General features: G+C 42.8%; 1 protein-coding gene across 17 annotated transcripts in view; it reads right to left on the reverse strand.

Annotated features, from left to right (window-relative positions):
* Positions 1-21484, reverse strand: part of raraa (retinoic acid receptor, alpha a) — a 634542-nt gene that overhangs the window by 273760 nt on the left and 339298 nt on the right. The window contains exon 1 of one of the 17 annotated variants that reach the window (XM_070864273.1): positions 17161-17211. The exons of 15 other annotated variants lie outside the window; for them this stretch is intronic. The gene's annotated coding sequence lies outside the window, so the exon portion shown is untranslated. Of the gene's footprint in view, positions 1-10815; positions 10878-17160; positions 17212-21484 lie in introns of those variants that run through there. One more of the 17 variants, XM_070864271.1, reaches the window with a different exon arrangement.

The following is a 21484-nucleotide window of genomic DNA, read 5'->3' on the forward strand; positions in this document are numbered from 1 at the left end:
TGCCCAGCGGAGCTGATCAAGTATGGTCAGTGCTTCAATCCTGAGGATGTTGGCCTGGTCGAGGACGCCAACGTTGGTGCGTCAGACCTCCCAGGGAATTTGTAGGATCTTGCGGAGACACTGTTGGTGGTATTTCTCCAGCGACTTGAGCTATCTATTGTACATGGTCCATGTCTCTGAGCCATACAGGAGGGCGGATATTATTACAGCTCTGTGGACCATGAACTTGGTGGCAGATTTTAGGGACCGGTCTTCAAACATTCGTTTCCTCAGGCAGCCGAAGGCTGCACTGGCACAATGGAGGCGGTGTTGAATCTCGTTGGCAATGTCTGCGCTTGTCAAAGTACACTAGGCCATGACTGGACTACATTTCCCTGGAGCCAGCCAAATTGCTCATTTCAGCATTGCAGTAAGAGACACAAATTATGGGGCTGGCAATCTGAATCAGCCTAGTGTAACACTAGTTAAGGAGAGGCAAAAACACTGCTGAAAGCAATGCTGCTCTTGCAGATGTGATTCAATGTATTCATGTCAGTTAGCCTTTGTTTATTATATTTAAATATATTTTTAAACGTTCACATACTAAATTCATACACAGGATTAGAAACTACAGGATCAGGCCTAGTTTTAGGTAGGGCCTAGCTGGGACCTGATCTGGTGTTGAGAACATTCATACCGGATCCGCAGCAATGCTGAAAGCACACTTGTGGTCAATATGGGTGAACTGAAAGGTCAGACCCCCCCCACCCACTGCCATGTTGAGAGGCCAAAAATGGCAGACATGACCTCTGTGTTGCTGTGAAGCGCCCAGCAAAACTCTCTCCCAAAGTGTTTTAGTATCTCTGTTGCTCTGTTTATTTTACAGAGTTATCTCCAAAGACGTTTTTTCATTGGCAATGTTTGAGGCCAAATGCTGTTTTCAGTTTTGATTACATGCCTCCCAGCATTTACACTACTGTACTAAATCCAACTCTCTTTTCCCGATGGCAGACTCACAGTTCCATGTAAACCTAGATTTGAGACTGCTGGGATATGGGACTGTAACTGCCCATAGCTGTCTCAGAGATGCCAGAATCCTAACTAAAACAGCACCAATATAAGTAAATGGATTATTAGGCACTCTTTCACTCTGCTATGGATGAGTGCTTGGTCCTGACACTTAAATGTTTTCAACCTCGAGTTCTAATGCAGATTTCGACAAAACTACCACTGCCGGGGAAACGTCACTGGCTCAGTATAAAAAGCATCTCCGACAGTGATTCAAATCCTAAGAAAAATCTGACCAAGGGCCTGTTCAACCAAGGGAAGGTTGCAAATAAACTTAACTCGGGAAGGTCGCAAATAAACTTAACTTGGGATTCAAAATAGAAAACTAGGACAAAACATAATCACTAATAAGTTTTTATACGGAATAATGTGAGACGCAGATAACATTTTTGATAATGACTCCTTTGCATTGTATCATGAAAAGTTGTTGAAAGTATTACCAGGCCTCTCTCTATCTGTTTGATCACATGAGAAAGTATGCTGAGCTGAGTGCTATATCTCACCAGAGATCTTGGAATTGCTCATTCCCAACTGTCGAACAGGAAGCAACTTGTAGGGGACACAAGACAGACACATCCTCAGACACCTCCAATATACTATTCTGCAGTCAAACACCGGCTTGATTAAATACATCTGTAAGCTAATTAAAAGCATATTCATTCAGAATTTTTTGTTAACATCACATCACTCATCTCTTTAATAAAAAATCATTATTAAGACCATCACTCATCAACAACGCCTGAAAACCTCCAGAACATTGTATTGTAATAATGGCATCTTAGCACTAATAAAATGAATTGGTGACATGATTCAGCCTCAGGATACTGAAAGACGACACGAGACATCCAATTGATTACGAATAAATGCTAGGCTTTGAGAGACTGGGCCAAATGTACCCTGATGATGTTTAGACAAAACCAACATGGGCTGAAGGAACATAAAATTAAGCACTTTTAACTCAATGAACATATCCCAAGAGAGTGACACTCAAGACTTTGTGCGTCATTATCTCCAATTTGTATTGCAATCTGCTGATACTTTTCCCATATGCCCGTAGCAGGCTGATGTCCATTGGTGGATGTGTGCCAGTGTCAGCAACTGTGAAGCCTACAGTAGGCCAGAAAAGGAAACGCTTGAAACAACAGAGCAAAATGTATTTTCAGCCAACAATTTGTGCAGAAAGGTTTTAAAAATCCATTAATATGTCAAACATAATTAAAAATTCTTCACTGGTCCAGCTCAAGGAGTAAGAGATTGCCATTTCCAGAGTGCTTTGCACAGGGCTGAAATACTAGCCACTGGTTGCATAATAAACAATGCGTTGATCTGGATTTTGGAGCCAAGATCTTGATATTGATGTGCAGGGTTGCATCACGACACAAGCATATAGATGCAGAAAACTTTTAATGGACAAAGATTAGAGCACTCCTACAGAAGATTCTAAGATCTACAAAAATCTGGGTTTACAATGACATCAGAACTCTAAACCATCTGAGCCATGACTGACACACAAAAAAAGAAAGCGTAAAGAGATATTTAAATTTGTTTGGTGTCAAGTTGCTTGTCGGTTTCAAATTGACGAGTTCATCTGAAGCCTTTGAAAAGAGAGAGCCCAGCCAGAGAGCTTCCATGGACATAGAAACATAGAAACATAGAAAATAGGTGCAGGAGCAGGCCATTCAGCCCTTCTAGCCTGCACCGCCATTCAATGAGTTCATGGCTGAACATGAAACTTCAGTACCCCCTACCTGCTTTCTCGCCATAACCCTTGATCCCCCGAGTAGTAAGGACTTCATCTAACTCCCTTTTGAATATATTTAGTGAATTGGCCTCAACTACTTTCTGTGGTAGAGAATTCCACAGGTTCACCACTCTCTGGGTGAAGAAGTTTCTCCTCATCTCGGTCCTAAATGGCTTACCCCTTATCCTCAGACTGTGACCCCTGGTTCTGGACTTCCCCAACATTGGGAACATTCTTTCTGCATCTAACCTGTCTAAACCCGTCAGAATTTTAAACGTTTCTATGAGGTCCCCTCTCATTCTTCTGAAGTCCAGTGAATACAAGCCCAATTGATCCAATCTTTCTTGATAGGTCAGTCCCGCCATCCCGGGAATCAGTCTGGTGAACCTTCGCTGCACTCCCTCAATAGCAAGAATGTCCTTCCTCAAGTTAGGAGACCAAAACTGTACACAATACTCCAGGTGTGGCCTCACCAAGGCCCTGTACAACTGTAGCAACACCTCCCTGCCCCTGTATTCAAATCCCCTCGCTATGAAGGCCAACATGCCATTTGCTTTCTTAACCGCCTGCTGTACCTGCATGCCAACCTTCAATGACTGATGTACCATGACACCCAGGTCTCGTTGCACCTTCCCTTTTCCTAATCTGTCACCATTCAGATAATAGTCTGTCTCTCTGTTTTTACCACCAAAGTGGATAACCTCACATTTATCCACATTATACTTCATCTGCCATGCATTTGCCCACTCACCTAACCTATCCAAGTCACTCTGCAGCCTAATAGCATCCTCCTCGCAGCTCACACTGCCACCCAACTTAGTATCATCCGCAAATTTGGAGATACTGCATTTAATCCCCTCGTCTAAATCATTAATGTACAATGTAAACAGCTGGGGCCCCAGCACAGAACCTTGCGGCACTCCACTAGTCACTGCCTGCCATTCTGAAAAGTACCCGTTTACTCCACTCTTTGCTTCCTGTCTGACAACCAGTTCTCAATCCACGTCAGCACACTACCCCCAATCCCATGTGCTTTAACTTTGCACATTAATCTCTTGTGTGGGACCTTGTCGAAAGCCTTCTGAAAGTCCAAATATACCACATCAACTGGTTCTCCTTTGTCCACTTTACTGGAAACATCCTCAAAAAATTCCAGAAGATTTGTCAAGCATGATTTCCCTTTCACAAATCCATGCTGACTTGGACCTATCATGTCACCATTTTCCAGATGCACTGCTATGACATCCTTAATAATTGATTCCATCATTTTACCCACTACTGAGGTCAGGCTGACCGGTCTATAATTCCCTGTTTTCTCTCTCCCTCCTTTTTTAAAAAGTGGGGTTACATTGGCTACCCTCCACTCCATAGGAACTGATCCAGAGTCAATGGAATGTTGGAAAATGACTGTCAATGCATCCGCTATTTCCAAGGCCACCTCCTTAAGTACTCTAGGATGCAGGCCATCAGGCCCTGGGGATTTATCTGCCTTCAATCCCATCAATTTCCCCAACACAATTTCCCGACTAATAAAGATTTCCCTCAGTTCCTCTTCCTTACTAGACCCTCTGACCCCTTTTATATCCGGAAGGTTGTTTGTATCCTCCTTAGTGAATACCGAACCAAAGTACTTGTTCAATTGATCCGCCATTTCTTTGTTCCCCGTTATGACTTCCCCTGATTCTGACTGCAGGGGACCTACGTTTGTCTTCACCAACCTTTTTCTCTTTACATACCTATAGAAACTTTTGCAATCCGCCTTAATGTTCCCTGCAAGCTTCTTCTCGTACTCCATTTTCCCTGTCCTAATCAAACCCTTTGTCCTCCTCTGCTGAGTTCTAAATTTCTCCCAGTCCCCAGGTTCGCTGCTATTTCTGGCCAATTTGTATGCCACTTCCTTGGCTTTAATACTATCCCTGATTTCCCTAGATAGCCACGGTTGAGCCACCTTCCCCTTTTTATTTTTACGCCAGACAGGAATGTACAATTGTTGTACTTCATCCATGCGGTCTCTAAATGTCTGCCATTGCCCATCCACAGTCAACCCCCTAAGTATCATTCGCCAATCTATCCTAGCCAATTCTCGCCTCATACCTTCAAAGTTACCCTTCTTTAAGTTCTGGACCATGGTCTCTGAAATTACTGTTTCATTCTCCATCCTAATGCAGAATTCCTAATGCAGAAGTTAATAAAAAAACATAACACTGTTATGAATTGTGTGACTATTTTCTACTTACTTGATTTCGGTAGGTTTAATAACTATTGTAAAATCGACAGTGCATCAGTTATTGCTCACTTGTTTACTTTCAATAAATTTAGTTTAGCAATTAAAGCCTATCTCACTGCAAGCAAAGTGTATTCTGCCACCTTCCAATGTTAAGGAAGATCATGTGAGGGCACGTGATAAAAGCAACAAAGGCAGTACAAATAAAAATAGAAAATGGAGGAAAAACAAAGGATTATTTACAGCAGTAAAGAGAAAAGACGGGGTAACATTTTTGATGAAGGGCTGATACCTGAAATGTTACCCTGTCTTTTCGTTTTAGAGATGTCGAGAGTGGCAATTTCTCTTTAGCTTTTACTAATAATCATTCCTACGTTGATAAGAGTGTGATTGATGGCATATGCAAGATGCTCTGGTCATAAATAGCATTCTCAAATATAAATGTTCCAAATGTTAGGCTTTAGAAGCTTTTTTTACTCTAAATATTTTTGATCTTCGGTGTCTCAAACCATTCCTCCCTGTCTCGGTCCTGTGAATGGCCCTGCGTGATCTTAGTTCAATTTTCCCTCCACACACTGAACAGCCACCAAGTGCATACTCGGCATCTCCTCATAAGAGTGCAGCCAAGATCAGGAACTCAGAAGTGAAGTCAGAAGTTAGCGTTGTACTACTGCAGGACACTGCTTGATGGTGCTCCAGTGTGCTGAGCAAATGTGGCACTTGTGCTGAAACACTACCCACCAACTATCGGAGTTTGGTAGTCAATTGGACCATTCACCAGGTTTAATCTCATGAAGCAAGAAGCCATGCAGAAGAAGCAGAATGGTAGGGAAGTATCTTTTCAGTAGTCACCCACAGTGAGAGACAAATTCTATGCAACTTGTATTTCACACTTTTCATTTCCTCCAACTTAGTGAAAGGCTAAGTAATAAATTCCAATATTCAAAAACACAAAACTGCATGTTTTTGTTACATGCATAATCCTATGCAGTGTAAATACAACAAGAAAAGAATTGCATTTATATAGCGCCTTTCATGACCATCAAACGTCTCAAAGCAATTTACAGCCAATGAAGTACTTTTGGAGTGTAGTCACTGTTAGTAATGTGGAAAACGCGACAGCCAACTTGCGCACAATAAGATCCCACAAACAGCAATGTGATAATGACCAGATAATCTGTATTTTGTTATGGTAATTGAGGGATAAATATTGGCCAAGACACCAGGGATAACTCCCCTGCTCTTCTTCGAAATAGTGCCATAGGATCTTTTACGTCCACTTGAGAGGGCAGACAGGGCCTCGGTTTAACGTCTCATCCGAAAGACGGCACCTCTGACAGTGCAGCACTCCCTCAGTATTGCACTGGAGTGTCAGCCTAGATTTTTGTGCTCAAATCCCTAGAGTGGGACTTGAACCTACAATCTTCTGACTCAGAGGCAAGTGTACTGCCCACTGAGCCACAGTTGACACGAGAACAAGAAAGTGCAAAAGACCACAACAAAAAGTGGAGATCAAAATGCAGAACACAGCTTGCATGACAAATTAACTGGATCCATGCCGCTAACCATGGAAGTAACACTCATTTATTAGCGGAATCACTGTTACAGAACTTAGCCCCAAGTCTTTAGAGCAAATTAAGAAACTGCTGCACAGAATGCTGTGCTGTTCTGCTCCTATCCACCTTAGTTGTAAACTGTAAAGTGTTTCCACTTCCTAAAGCCAAGTTCCTGTCTGGACTGGAGCCAAATGTGGAAGAGGAACTCCAGAAATCACGCAACCGCAAACACCTACTCGAGCAAAGACTGTACTCTCTGTTAGAGAGCAGGAATTACAGTCTATAAGTTAATTCCATGAAAATAATTGAAGTACTCCCCCCCCGCCCCCGCAGTGATTCAGAGAGTTCATCCAATAAATGGCTGAGCCGAACAGAAAATGCAGTTCTCTCACTCAATCCGTAGCTTGATCCAGCCTAGGGTCGCCAATTCTGTTTGGACGTAATCTAGGTGGTTTCATTACATGACCTCCTACCTCTCCGCCCCCACTCTACTATCATTGGCCGCCCGACATGTCCAGCCTCTCAGCGCACTGCCATCCCACGGCCAATTGAAAAGCAGAGACTCTTTTTTACCCAACTGCATGATTCTTGACTGTCAAACAGCCTTTTTCTCTCACCTATAATAATTTTATAACTAATAAACAAAAGTGTTCAAGAAAAGTTAAAAAAAACATATTTCTTTTGCTGCCCCTATGATTTTTCTCCTGGGTTGCTCGCAGCAGTGTCCTGGAGATTAACCTTTGATTCCGAGAGACTCCAGGATAATCGTGGAAGGTTGGCAACCCTGTCTTAGCCTCGGTGCTAAAATGGCCTTCAATATTCCATTATAGGGTTCGAGAGGGGAAAATCAGCGAATCTTCCCATATTTAATTGTTAAATATGGGAACCACATGTGTATGGGCTTTGGCGGAGGACAAGATCGAGCTTGACCTTAATACTGCAGTGGTTAAATAGCCTGCAAATACTCACTATTGAGGCCTACACATGAATAACAGCCACTTGGACAAGGTACTGGAGAGTGCCCAGTGCCTGAGGAACTGTACCGCAGCAAAGAGTCACTGCTTTCATGATTGGGGGTGGGGAGGGAGGTAAAAACATGTAGGGAAAGCTGATAAGAAAAAAAAATCATTATGTATAATCCTACAATTAGTCTTTGTGAGTTCACAGATGGTATTCCTGTTTATTCAGCTGCATAAGGCTTAGAATAAAATTAAACCACAATAAATGTATTTCTCAATGCTCATTAATCAGTGTTTACAATGTTAAAAGTTTTACTCGTTCCTTTCAAAGCAAATTTCTTACCACAACTTGCATTTATATAGTGCCTTGAACATAGGAAAACATCCCAAAGCACTTCACAGGAGTGTAAACAGACAAAAATTGACACCGAGCCAAAGGCGATATTAGGCCATGTGACTAAAAGCTTGGTTAGAGAGATAGGTTTTAAGGAGTCCTCAAAGAGGAGAATTTTGAAATCGAGGCTTTGGTGGACTGGGAGCCAATGTAGGACAGCAAGCACAGGGGTGATGGATGAGTGGGACTTGGTGCGGGTTAGGATAGAGCGAGCAGTGTTTCGGATGAGCTCATGTTTATGGAAGGTGGTAGATGGAAGGCCGGCCAGGACAGCATGGGAATAGCTGAGTCTGGAGGTAACAAAAGCATGGATGAGAGTTTGGGCAGCAGATGACTTGAGGCAGGGCAGAGACGGGCAATGTACCGAGGTGGAAATAGGTGGCCTTTGTGATGGTGAGGCTATGGGTCGGAAACTCACCTCAGAGTCAAACAGGATGTTGAGGTTATGAACAGTCTGGTTCAGCCAGACAGTGGCCAGGGAGGGGGATGGAATCAGTGGCGAGGGAATGGTGTTTCTGGAGGGGGGGCCGAAGACAATGGTGCTGATCTTCCCAATGTTTAATTGAAGGAAACTGCAACTCATCCAGGACGCGATGTCAGACGAGCAGGCCAAGTTTCTCTTGACTTTGGCTAAGTTTTTGTCAATTCTTAATGAAAGTGATGGTCTGTTTGAATGTGAAAGCTACTGCTTCTCTACTCCCTGCACAACAGTGTGCCGGTGAGGTCATTCACTTTAGAGAAGAGTGCTCTCTCTCAAATTAAAACCGTGTGTTTGAAATTGTTGATTATTCTGAAGAGACCCAAGAGAGTTCAGGCAAAAGAATAAGAATAGTGCCTATGAAGTAGGTATACAGTACAGTAAGCCTTACTACTATCCACATACCTCTGCAACTGGATTCAAGGCTGTAAAAGCAGCGGGAGTTAGGACTAGAGTCGTATCTGGATTCTGGGTTGGTAGAGCAGGAATCAAGGCTGAGAAAGCAAGGGGAGTTGGAAGCAGCAGTAAGTAATCCCACCCATTATCTTTCCTTCTGGGAAGAGGGAAAACTCATGGCAAAAGAATGAGGTGGAGGAACACATCCCCCTCATTATCTTCACGCATGATTATGTTACTAGCTATTAAAAAACAGCCTCCTTTTAAGACTAATACAAAAGCTGCGAATGCTGGAAATCTTCAGGTCAAGCAGCATCTGTGAAGAGAGAAACAGAGTTAATGTTTCAGGTTAATGACCGTTCCTCAGAATTGGCTGTTCTGACAAAGGGTCATCGAGTTGAACTCTGTTTCTCGCTCCACAGATACGACCTGACCTGCTGAGTATTTCCAGCATTTTCTGTTTTTACTCCTTTTAAGACTGTCTGATATTGGCAACAATGCCTCTAAAACATAAGAAATTGCTGTTGTTATGCCCTGGCAAGCACTGCCTGAAAGTATGGTGGAAGCAGATTCAGTAGTAACTTTTGAAAGGGAAGTGGATATATACTTGAAAAGGAAACATTTGCAGGGCTATGGGGAAAGAACAGGATTGATAGGTCTTTCAAAGAGCTGGCACAGGCACAATGGGCTGAATGGCCTCCTTCTGTGCTGTATGATTCTATAATATTGTTGAACTCAGCCGATTAGTCTCAAATTATGAACAAGAAATCCATAGAAAAATGATCATTGCTTAACCCAAACACAAGCTTTGACAGAATGTGGCTAACTGTACATTTTTATAATAGTGACTATGCATCATCTTCTCGGTTTAGATTTGAATAAAATGTACTCTGGGTGACATTAAGGAATAAAATGGATCTTAGATTATCCGCCAATTTCTATTGCGGTGGATAATCAAGATTCCAGTATAACACTTCTACAGCATTACAGATAATTTCACAACAGCTACGTCAAAGTTGATGCAAGCTCATTAGTCGTGAGTTAATACAGACGTCAGTGGGGGAACATTTTCTATTACTCTTAGAATCATTCTATTGTGCAACATTGCCTTCGACATGAACTCAAATGATAATGTTACACAGTACAGTAATTTTGCAAACCAAATCCAAAAAAGGCAGTAATTTAAGTATCTACTGAAACCAGTAGCAAATTGCTATAAGTTTCAGCATATTCACAGAGCTGCGCTGTCTCCTACAACCACAATATCAGCAAGGCATAGTGCAGCAGGCTCAACGTAACGTGTCACAGCACAATGCACCATGATTCAATTAAATACAATACTGACACAAGACATGACAACACAACTCAAAGCAACTCATAAGAACACAGCACAACAAAGCTCAACACAATGCAATTCAACACAGTACAGCTGAACAGAACATAAGACACCAAACATATCTCCAGCCAGATTGAACAACACAACATCCAGGCATGGTGCAACACAATCGTATAACACAATACATTACAATATAACACAATGGCGCAGTGCACATTTCCAGTTCGTGAACCATTGCATAGTAAACACACATTTCAGTATATTATATAATTCCGATCACAAATTTAGACTGATTAAGGCAACTTGTCCTCCAGAGCAGTTCTGCAAAAAGACAGCGTCATCAGTTATTCAATTGACAGTGAATACTCTATGTTCTGGTGGGACAAGCTATTAAAACACATCTACAATTTTACTCTCTCATTTTAAGCATGACCATTTTTCACTGTAGTTGGGTTAATTAATGCAAGCGATGCACTGATGCAGAGACATGTGCTACTAACGAAACGCTTTGTACAAAGTACTTCAAACATTTTAATCAACAGTGGGAGTCAACTGTTTAAAAAATACAAAGCATTAAAATATCTATTCCTGGAAGTCAAAGGCTTAAATCTGGATATCATTTAACAGCACTGCACATCCAAACTAATTTTATCTTTTAAGTTCTGTTGAGAGTTATATATTTACCAGTGACTGCCAGCAACATTAAGGATTTCCTGTCCCTTGCCTTATTATCCCCTTCCCAGGCGTCTTTCCTGTCGTGTGAAGGCATTCAGAGCAGTCTGCAGCTTGTTGCCGTCATGCATGCTGCTCGCTGAGCATGTTCCTATCTGGTAGCTCAATCCCTCAACTCGCTTCCCATTTCTACACGTCTGACAAATATTTTGCCAGTTGCCAAGTGACTCCCTGGTCGGTGATTAATGATATTGCACAAATCCACCCAAAAATCCCAGGGTCGATTCCCCTGAGAACAGCTATACTGCTTTAACTCAGGGCCAGAAAGCTGGAAGGATGAGGCGTGGTGGGGCTGCACCTTCTAACCCTTCTAGACAAGTTTTTTTTTCTTTACTACTTTAGACAAATCGGTCCAAACAAAAGCCCTTTTCTCCTGCTTTGTTTTGTGCAAAACAAGTACAAAGGGTTCTGAGTGCCATTAGGTGAGTGTGTGGACTTAGAGCAATCCCTCTACTGAGAGGAAGAAGAGTAATAAAGCTGTCTCTAAGGGATGGAATCAAAGCCTTCCTGCAACAATACAAGTGTAAAAATGCAGTTGCCTGCCACTTTGCTGCAAAACAAATACCACCTCCCGAGATGAAAGTCAATTACCACACAGGCCATTTGACTCGGTTTTAAGGCCCCTCCTGTACTGCATGCCATCTTGTTGAAGAGGATGAAAAGGCGGCACTAATAATTCAAGACAGCAAGGCAGGAACGGATGTGTATAAACAAAGCAGCTCTTTTAACGTTCAAGATGGTGGTGGAGATCTATGGTTAATACAAGCTTCACAATTACGACATTGTTAAACGCTTTAGAGTTTAAGAGGCGGATTTTTCTGGTTCCCTTCTGCCCCAGTACTGGACAGCAGCAGCTGATTTGAAGTGCACTGCATCGAACAAGGCACAGGTTAGCCATTCCTGGATAGGCACAGTGCACTGTGGATGAGCTGCTGTTGTTCAGCACTGGGGCAGAAGGGAACCAGGAAAATCAAGCTCCTAAAGTTTACAGGATTTCGCAAAGTCATAAATCTAAAGCTTATATTACAACACGGCTTGGGGACACTCCCAACACAGGCCTGCTCTCCAGCAGAGCAGAGTGCTGGCAATAATTGGAAGAAATGTTCCTGGCTGTCAGCCTTCGAGTCTTCTGGCTGCTGCACAGGCCCAATGATTGCTTTGTGAGGCACCTCGAGCCCTAACTCCAAGAGAAAGATCTCCTTGTGCCTCATTTATACAAGAGCGATGGAGGCTATACCTATTGCAAGCAGAGTTTCACCCATGCAGGGAAACCCTGGAAATCCTGAGCAATGGAAAAAGAAATGCAGACACAGCGAAAACAGGACTGCAGTCCCTTTATTTTGATCCTTGTGCATGGGAAAATGGGCATTCCCGGAACATAGGAACAGGAGTAGGCCATTGAGCCCCTCAAGCCTATTCCACCATTCAATGAGATCACGGCTGATCTGCAACCTAACTCCATATACCCGCCTTTGCCCCATATCCCTTAATACCTTTGGTTCACAAAAAGCTATCAATCGCAGATTTAAAATGAACAATATCAATTGCTACTTGCGGAATTGCGGAACGGACCAAAGGTCAGGAAAATCGATCTGGAGTTGCCCAACAGCTTGATTTGTTATGGGAGTGACCAGCAGTGTCGTACAGAGCAGTGTCTCTGCAGTTAGCTGACCTTAGGGTACTACAATTGGCCTCAGAGTTCCTGAGTTATGGAAGAGAAAATCAGCTTGGGTTCCGACACTTGATCATTAAAAATGAAACCTGCTGGAAGTACATATGCATGAATCTTGTGCCTTTCCTGCTGTTGCACTCTTATGGTCAAATTGTTTTTCTTGGCTCACAAATGAGGAATGGCCACTTGGGAGAGGTACCGGAAAAAGACTGGTGCCAAAGAACTGCATCTCAGCAAGGTGAGGAGGGAGAAAAGCGATGGAAAAGGAGGAATGAAAGAAATAAAAATGAGTAAAATCTTCAAACATAATCTTAAGATTTTCTTCCTATTGTAAAGATCACAATAGACCTGAACCTCCCACATTGTGTTTAATAGTTTACCAGCGACAAAAAGTTCCATTTTACAATATAGAAATGTTGCACAGCCTTAATACTCACAAATTTGTGCACAGTTGCCAGTGTTCCAAATCAAAAAGCAGCATATGAACTGTGATTAATACGCTCTGATGCTACTGCAAAGTATCATCTCTTCCTGTCTCAAACTCCCAATTTCAGTTAGATTATCTAAGGGCAAGTGGCAGGGGGAGGCTCAGTTATTGCCCAGAGGGTGAGTGATGGCCGAGGTCTGGCTGCAGGTCACTTTCCTGTCCCCTCAGAGAGTAATGGTTCAAGCGAACCTAAACTGGGGAAACATTCAAATTACTGGGGATGGGGAGACTGCAGAGAAGCAAGTCATTTTTAAAACTCACTTCTCCTGAACTGTTTTCCCTGTTCTATAATGGTGAAGTTGAAATCTAATACCATCTGATGCACTTACTGGTTGACGTCAAGGTTTAGTGAAAACCATATGCAGTTCTCATTCAATTGGCATCACCACAGTACAGGCTTCTCCTGAACAGCAGAGGCAATGAAGCTTAGCAAAAAAAAAATCAGATTGTCAAATCTTTCACTGCCATAGGACACATGGTATGGCTACAGACAGACCAATGTATTTTCTCGGCCATTAACAATTTGTTGAATCATAGTTTCTGAACAGTACAGGCTTTGAAAAGTACGAATATTCTTTTTTAAAATGTCAATTATTACACAGGGGACTGGCAGGAGGCTACAGGGCCTCAAGCAGCTGAGTTGTATCAATGGATCCAATTAGCAATTGATTACAATAACGCATCCACAGACTATATAAACAGATGATCGAGAGTGAACTGCAGGGAGCGGAGGAGGCAGCTTTATTTATTTTCACTCCTATTGATGAATAATCCAAAAACATTGGCAGAAAACATTTTTACTAATAATTAATCAGACTCGTTGAATCTTTTTACTTGGTTGTAGGAAATGGTTTTCAAACACAACTATGGTAATATTGCAAACTACAAAGTACCATTCTAATGCAACTTCCAAGCTATGCGCACGAGCTGTTGTGTAGTAAGCTAAAATGGAAGTACTACTGTAAATGTGTAGCGCCTTGCGGGTTTATAGTAGAATCATCGAAATTTACAGCACATAAGGAGGCCATTTGACCCATCATGTCGACAAAGAGTTATCCAGCCTAATCCCACTTTCCAGCTCTTGGTCCGTAGCCTTGTAGGTTATGGCACTTCAAGTGCACATCCAAATACTTTTTAAATGCTATGAGGATTTCTGCCTCTACTCAGGCAGTTAGTTCCAGACCCCCACCACCTTCTGGGTGAAAAAGTTCTCCTCAAATCCCCTCTAAACCTCCTATCACTTACTTTTAAATCTATGGCTATTGACCCCTTTGCTAAGGGGAATAGGTCCTTCCTATCCACGCTAGCTAGGCCCCTCATAATTTTATACACCTCAATTAGGTCTTCCCTCAGCCTCCTCTGTTCTAAAAGAGACAAACCCAGCCTATCCAATCTTTCCTCATAGCTAAAATTCTCCAGTCCAGATAACATCCTCATAAATCTCCTCTGTACCTTCTCTAGTGCAATCACATCCTTCCTGTAATGTGGTGACCAAAACTGCACGCAGTATTCTAGCTGTGGCCTAACTAGTGTTTTATACAGTTCAAGCATAACCTCCCTGATATTATATTCTAAGCCTCGGCTAATAAAGGCAAGTATCCCGTTTGCCTTCTTAACCATCTTATCTACCTGGCCTGCTACCTTCAGGGGTCTGTGGACATGCACTCCAAGGTCCCTTTGTTCCTCTACACTTCTCAGTGTCCTACCATTTAATGTGTATTCCCTTGCCTTGTTAGCCCTCCCCAAATGCATTACCTCACACTTCTCTGGATTGAATTCCATTTGCCACTGTTCTGCCCACCTGTCCAGTCCATTGATATCTTCCTGCAGTCTACATTATCAATCATACCACCAATTTTTGTATCATCTGCAAACTTCTTAATCATATCCCTACATTCAAGTCCAAATCATTGATATATACTACAAAAAGCAAGGGACCTAGTACTGAGCCCTGTGGAACCCCACAGGAAACAGCCTTCCAGTCACAGAAACACCCATCAACCATTACCCTTTGCTTCCTGCTTCTGAGCCAATTTTGGATCCAACTTGCCACTTTGCCCTGGATCCCATGGACTTTTACTTTCATGATCAGTTTGTCATGTGGGACCTTATCAAAAGCCTTGCTAAAATCCATATAGATTACATCAAATGCACCACCCTCATCGACCCTCCTAGTTACCTCCTCAAAAAATTCAATCAAATTAGCTAGACACGACCTTCCCTTAACAAATCCATGCTAACTGTCCTTGATTAATCCGTGTCTTTCCAAATGAAGATTTATCCTGTCCCTTAGAATTTTTTCAGATAATTTTCCCACCACAAGGTTAGGTTGACTGACCCATAATTACTCGGTCTATCCCTTTCTCCCTTTTTAAACAACAATAGGGCACTCGGAAATTGAACAATGACAAGAGGAACAAAGGACACTTGAAAATTAGCTTTGTCCTGACCAGTAAACTTGACATTATTTCAAAAAGGCACGATCTTCACTTCGAGAATACTATATCGACCTGCCACTGATGTTCCCACGCAGGTCGGGGCCACCACACTGTCCATGGCAAGGAGCGACAAGTGGCAGCCATGAGCAGCGTGGCGGCATACCACTGCAAGGTATAGCGTGAGACCGTTCAGGAGGGCGACGACTCGCAAGAGGGCGACTGGATTGGACGTCACCAAAATCCAAGTCGCTGATTGGAGCGTGGGCAGGTACAGCAGGAGCAGCGAGGTCGGGGCGAAGGAGCGGCGAGAGATTGTAGAGCGACGTGATGGGGGCCCAGGAGAGGCCTGGGCCCAACCCAGGAGAGGCCTGGGCCCAGGGGTAGCACGGGCCAGCCCACACTGCGATATGTGTGCGTACTAGGTCCGTGCAGCAGAGCTGGTCTCCAGTCATCTTGGTTAGTCCTTGCCACTGGACCAAGACCTAGCTCTGTCAAGCCAGTGTGGTGGCTGGTGTGCAACGGTCATCACACGTTTAAAAAATCCACGCACAAGCATCTTCCACCCTTCAATATATAGTTCGCGACCTGGAATATCAAGTTCTTCATTGAAACACCTGTGAACTCATCCCTTTTTGGTGTGGAAGCAAGTCCTCTCAATACGAGGGACCGCCCAAGAGAGACTATAACGAACAATGCCTCGGTACTACATACCCATTAGATCACCACAATTGGCTTAACTGTTGCCTGGTGTTGCAGTTATCAACAGTCATTCCATTTAACAGCAGCTGCCATTTAAACCTGCTGCTTTCAATGTCAAACATGGTTGGGTTAACTCCTGCCTTTAAATAATGCTGGCAGGATTGCTTTAAGTGCTCACACAAAAAGATCAACCATCGTAAACTTTCCTCTTAGATTCATATGGAATTGTTATTAGGCCCAGAACCCGATGTCAACAACAAGCAACAAGCTGTCGGCACGTAAGTGTTCTCCCCCATACTAGCAGTGACCATTTTATTTTGTTTCCTCCTCTCGTTTGCTCCCCTGGAAGCACTGACTAATGGTGAGGTAAAATTCCATAGATGTCAGCAGCCATCCAGCATCACATCCAAGTAGCTATTCTTCATTTGTGAGTCTAGACAGTGAGAGTCAGCAGACTATTCAACTATCCAAGGCTGATCCAGTCCTTATCATGTGCCTACAAATGTGCACTTTCCAGCAAGGGGTCCCTGGATAGTGATGAAGAACCTTGGCTGATTTTTACTTTCCCTGCCGAAGTTTGATGCTTGGTCAGTGCTGAGTTAACTGATCTCATCAGGGACGTTGAGGCTAACTGTAGTGTCCAGTTCTTGATTTGAATTAGTGACCTTACTTTTCTGTACATCTCAATACCACACGCTGGTGGTGCATTTACCCACATGTCCATTCTTTGTAAACAGGCTCATCCTCGCTACGTCCCCATAGCATCGCGATGTGGTTGCCCCTCGCAGTTACAGGCAGGCTTCTTGATTATTATAACTTCATTAACCATTACTGACAGCTTGTTATTACACAGTATTTCATACCAGTGTGCAAATGGAATACTTTTATAAAATGAAAGTTAGCAGCCAAATTTGAATAAAAAGTTTTCATAAAATATTGAAAATCTTGTCATGTTTTACTCCAAAGCAGATGATGAAGAAATTTGCATGAGAAATATATACCTATCTGTGTTTTGCATCTGCTCAAAGCTATCCTGCAGCATTTCCTGGATTCAATGTATCCTTTGTAAACTGTATAGTAACAAATCTTTCTGGCTAATGTTCCAAAAGCAACATTGCATTGTTCTGGGCAGAACTTTTGCTTCATTTCCTGAAATTAGCACAAAGGTATGGTTCAGTGCTGTAGGTGAGCAAGACCAAAATGCTATAATCCTAAGCACTAAAGCTGTACCGTTTTGCAAGTGCCCCATAACATCCTCTAGTGTATTTTCCATGTTTATTAAACAAAGGGAACCTCACCTGTGACAGTGAGATACAGCAATTCCTTCTCAAGCTTGAACAGCCCATAACTCATGAGCTCCATGGGAAGAAGTGAGCTATGGCTGTCTTTCACACCTCATTCCCTATCATGGCTGAGATGCTCTATTATTCCTATAGTTCAGTATCTGGATGAAACTTTGAAGGTGACTTACAAAATTAATTCTGAAACATTGCCCTGCACCAATGGCCATGAAGCAATAATTCACTATATGAAAAAATAACACTTTGGATTCTTCCACATAGGGGGGCCGAACTTGGTGAAGGCCAAGTCCCACCCAAGTGCCGCCCAAAAGGCCGCTGAAACACTGGGCGGCATTTTGGGCGGGAAATTGATGAAAAATAATTTTAAAGTTGGGCCGCGGCAAATGAGCGACGTAGGTGGGAGTGGGCAGGAGCTCCCAATCTCGGCCGCAATGGTTCTTGCCGCCGAGGATGGAGTCAGGCCCACGGAGGGTTGAAGATATTCAAACAAAAATGATTGGAAAAAAAAATTACCCGGAAGGCCTTCAGGGGAACCCACTAAGGTAAGTCGCTGTGAAAAAAAAAGTATTAAAAAGTTCACTAGCCTTTTTGTTCAGTTTTTAAAACTTACCTTAGGGGTTAGACCACCCCCCTCGCAGCGGTCCTTCCTCCTGTTGGTGCCGCTCCCGCCCGCAACAATCTGGCATCTCGGCAGGCGGGAGGTCACTTGCGCCACTTGGCCGTACGCTTACATTAGCGGGCGGTTCCCATCGGTTCTCCCCTCCTGCCCGCTCCAGCCCAAGTACAAACTGGCACTGGGCGCAACCCGGAGAGGAATGGCGGCGGTAGTGAGCGGTAAGGCCATCAATTTCGCTCCATGAAATGGCAACCAAATCAACATTCAGACCTACTGTATTATTAAGTCCAAAATAGGACGCGGGAAACTTTAAAGTAACATAACTAAAACAAAATAAGCTTGTTTTAGATAAATAATTTTCTTTTGTGATATTTTTGCCCCCATCACGATGGTCACTTGAATAATGGAACACTTTTGTACATTTGGCACCCAGCACCAGCATCAAAACCTCAGGTGACCTCAGGTGAGGTACAGCATTGGCCAAAGCTCCTACTTAGCAATGCACTTCAACACCAGCCTCAGAAAAACAATTACTGCACCACAACATTGTTTTTTTTCTTTCATTTGCCACATCATTTACCCTTACGGGGAATAATTCCTCTATGCACTGCATGTAGCAAAACTATAACTCTTTATAAACAGGTTTATGAGTGCACAGAGAAAATCTTCCAATAGTATCCGGGTGAGGCAGCCAACTTGTACTATGGATTCTTGCCCACTAAAACTGGAATAACAAATTTTACATGACAAGGTCCTTTCAATAAAATAAGCAGCGAGCTTTAGGTCGTGTGGGCCATGGCTCAGTTGGTAGCACTTTCACTATGAAGTCAGAAGGGTGTAGGTTCAAGTGCCACTTCTGATACTGGAGCACAAAAATGCAGAGGGATACTCCAGTGCAGTACTGAATGAATGCTGTATTGTCTTTCGGATGAGATGATAAACCGCCTGTTCTCTGAAGTGGACGTAAAAAAAATCCTATGGCACTATTTCAAAGAAGAGCAGGGGAGTTACCCCGGTATCCTGGTCAATATTTATCTTTCAACCAACATCACCAAAACAGATTATCTGGATTATCTGGTCAAGATCATATTGCTGTTGTGGGAGCTTGCTGTGCACAAATTGGCTGCCGTGTTTCCTACATGACAACAGTGACTACGCTTCAAAAGTACTTCATTGGCTGCAAAGTACTTTGGGACGTCCTGATGCGTGAAAGGCGCTATATAAATGCAAGTCTGTTTTTCTTACTTAGAATCATAGAATGATGCAACACAGGAGGCGGCCATGCAGCTCTTTGAAAGACCTATTCAATTAGTCTCACTCCCCTGCGCTTTCCCCACAGCCCTGCAATGTTTTCCACTTCAAGTATTTATCCAATTTGTTTTTGAAAGTTATTACTGAATCTGCTTCCACCACTCTTTCAGGCAGTGCATTCCAGATCACAACAATTTGCTACGTAAACATTTTTTCCCTCATGCCGCCACTGATTCTTTTACCAATGACTTTAAATCTGTGACCTTTGGTTACCGACCCTTCCGCCACTGGAAACAGTTTATTTATGACCCAGAATGTCGTCTTCATATTGCATTACAGCAATATCATGTAACCACTACACTCAATTGGGCTCTGCAGCCTATGCATATTTTCTCTTACAGGAAACAGAACATTTTTCTCTCATAGACTTTTCCAGAGACTGTCATCACTGGCAAAAATCTCACGCTTGCCATTTCCAAACCTCATTGATAAAGCCATAAACTCTGTTATAGTTTCTATTTTTCTGATTGCATGTCGTTGCAGGCAACTAACAGTGGAAGTGAAATTCCTTCTGTCAATAACCAATTTTGTACATGGACTGATTTCTTCTGTAAAAATATCAACTGGAGGAATTTCAGCCCAGTGATTCCACAATAAAGTAAACTCAGAAAGTTCCTTCCTCTTTCAATTCTTCCAGCTGTGTTTATTAAGATTCTTGTATCATTTGGGCACTGTTTTGCTGTCTACCTTTCGGATTCTGCACCTGTTCTGTGGGGCTACCTGGTGGTACTGAGTATTGGTAGGCCTATGTGCCCGTCAATGGACTTTGGTTTGCATCCACAATGTTTCCATAGGATAAGCTCTCAATCTAATCTGTTGCCATCAAGAGGAATCACCAAATGTGGCCTTACTTCACAAAGAGGAAGTGAAATTTAGAGGGCAAATCACGCTTGGTTCATATCTCGGAGGGGAAAGTTAAAAACGGTAGTGTCAAATACCAGAACAAAGTTCACTTGCCTGTCATCTCAACACGAAACTGAGCGTAAAGGAGGGTGAAATATGAATTTTTTAAAAATCAGTCAAATTTCTTGCCTTACTCCTTGTCTCTTGAAAACATGCAGCTGCAGCCCTGCAGTAACTCACCCAAATAACCAAACTCTAATTCGTGAACTTCGATAATGAGTGCCATCAATGAGGAGCATCACAACTGGTCCAATCTTGAATCCACACATACCGACTTCCCAGCAGGATCAATGGATGGCGAGGAGCAGGAAACCTAGCTAAACGTTCTCCCTTCATTGACTGAGATGGGCTCATCCAACACAGATTACGGAGTGAAACGAAAACCTTCATGGTCTGTTTGGATCAGTGCAATAACATGCAGTGCATTTAACAACTGAGACCTGGAAGGAGATCTATGTGCAGATATTCTAATTTTATGGGTTTCATCGTGAAGTAGTGGCCAGAGAGCCAATTAAAGCATGAGTGCACTCGAGTTTTAATTCACTGGATGCCCCGTGCTCCAGCATAAAACATCCCAGAACATAAAAAGCAATCACGATTAAATAACATTTGATGGTGTAATTACCGAGTGCATAGGTATAATGTATTCCAGAGCATGCTGCTGTCAATTTCAGGTCCCCAATCATTTCAAAAGGATTAAATGAGCTGATTTTACAAAGCTCAGAGCAACCATGGAACAAATAAGTTTAAGTATGCAGAAATCCAACACTCTAACTTAATATCATGTCCCATATGCTCCCACTTCTAATGCCATTTTGTTATAATATCCATAAGCGGTAAAAAAAATTATCTGGTCATTAATAAATTACTGTTTGTAGGGGAGCTTGCTGTGCGCATTACAACCGTGACTACACTTCAAAAAGTACGTCATTGGCTGTAAAGGGCTTTGGGACATCCAGACATCTTGAAAGGCGTTTTTCTTTTTAATGTACATTGCAAGATGACTAAATGATGGGTTAAAATCCTGGAATTCCCTTCCTAACAGCACTATCGGAATACCTTCACCACAGTGACTGCAGCAGTTCAAGAAGGCAGCTCATCACTACCTTCTCAAAGGCAATTAGGGTTGGGCAATAAATGCTGGCCTTGCCAGCGACACCCACATCCCAGGAACTCATTTTTAAAAAGTAAAAG

This window comes from Pristiophorus japonicus, chromosome 21, assembly GCF_044704955.1.
Source record: "Pristiophorus japonicus isolate sPriJap1 chromosome 21, sPriJap1.hap1, whole genome shotgun sequence".
NCBI lineage: Eukaryota > Metazoa > Chordata > Chondrichthyes > Pristiophoridae > Pristiophorus > Pristiophorus japonicus.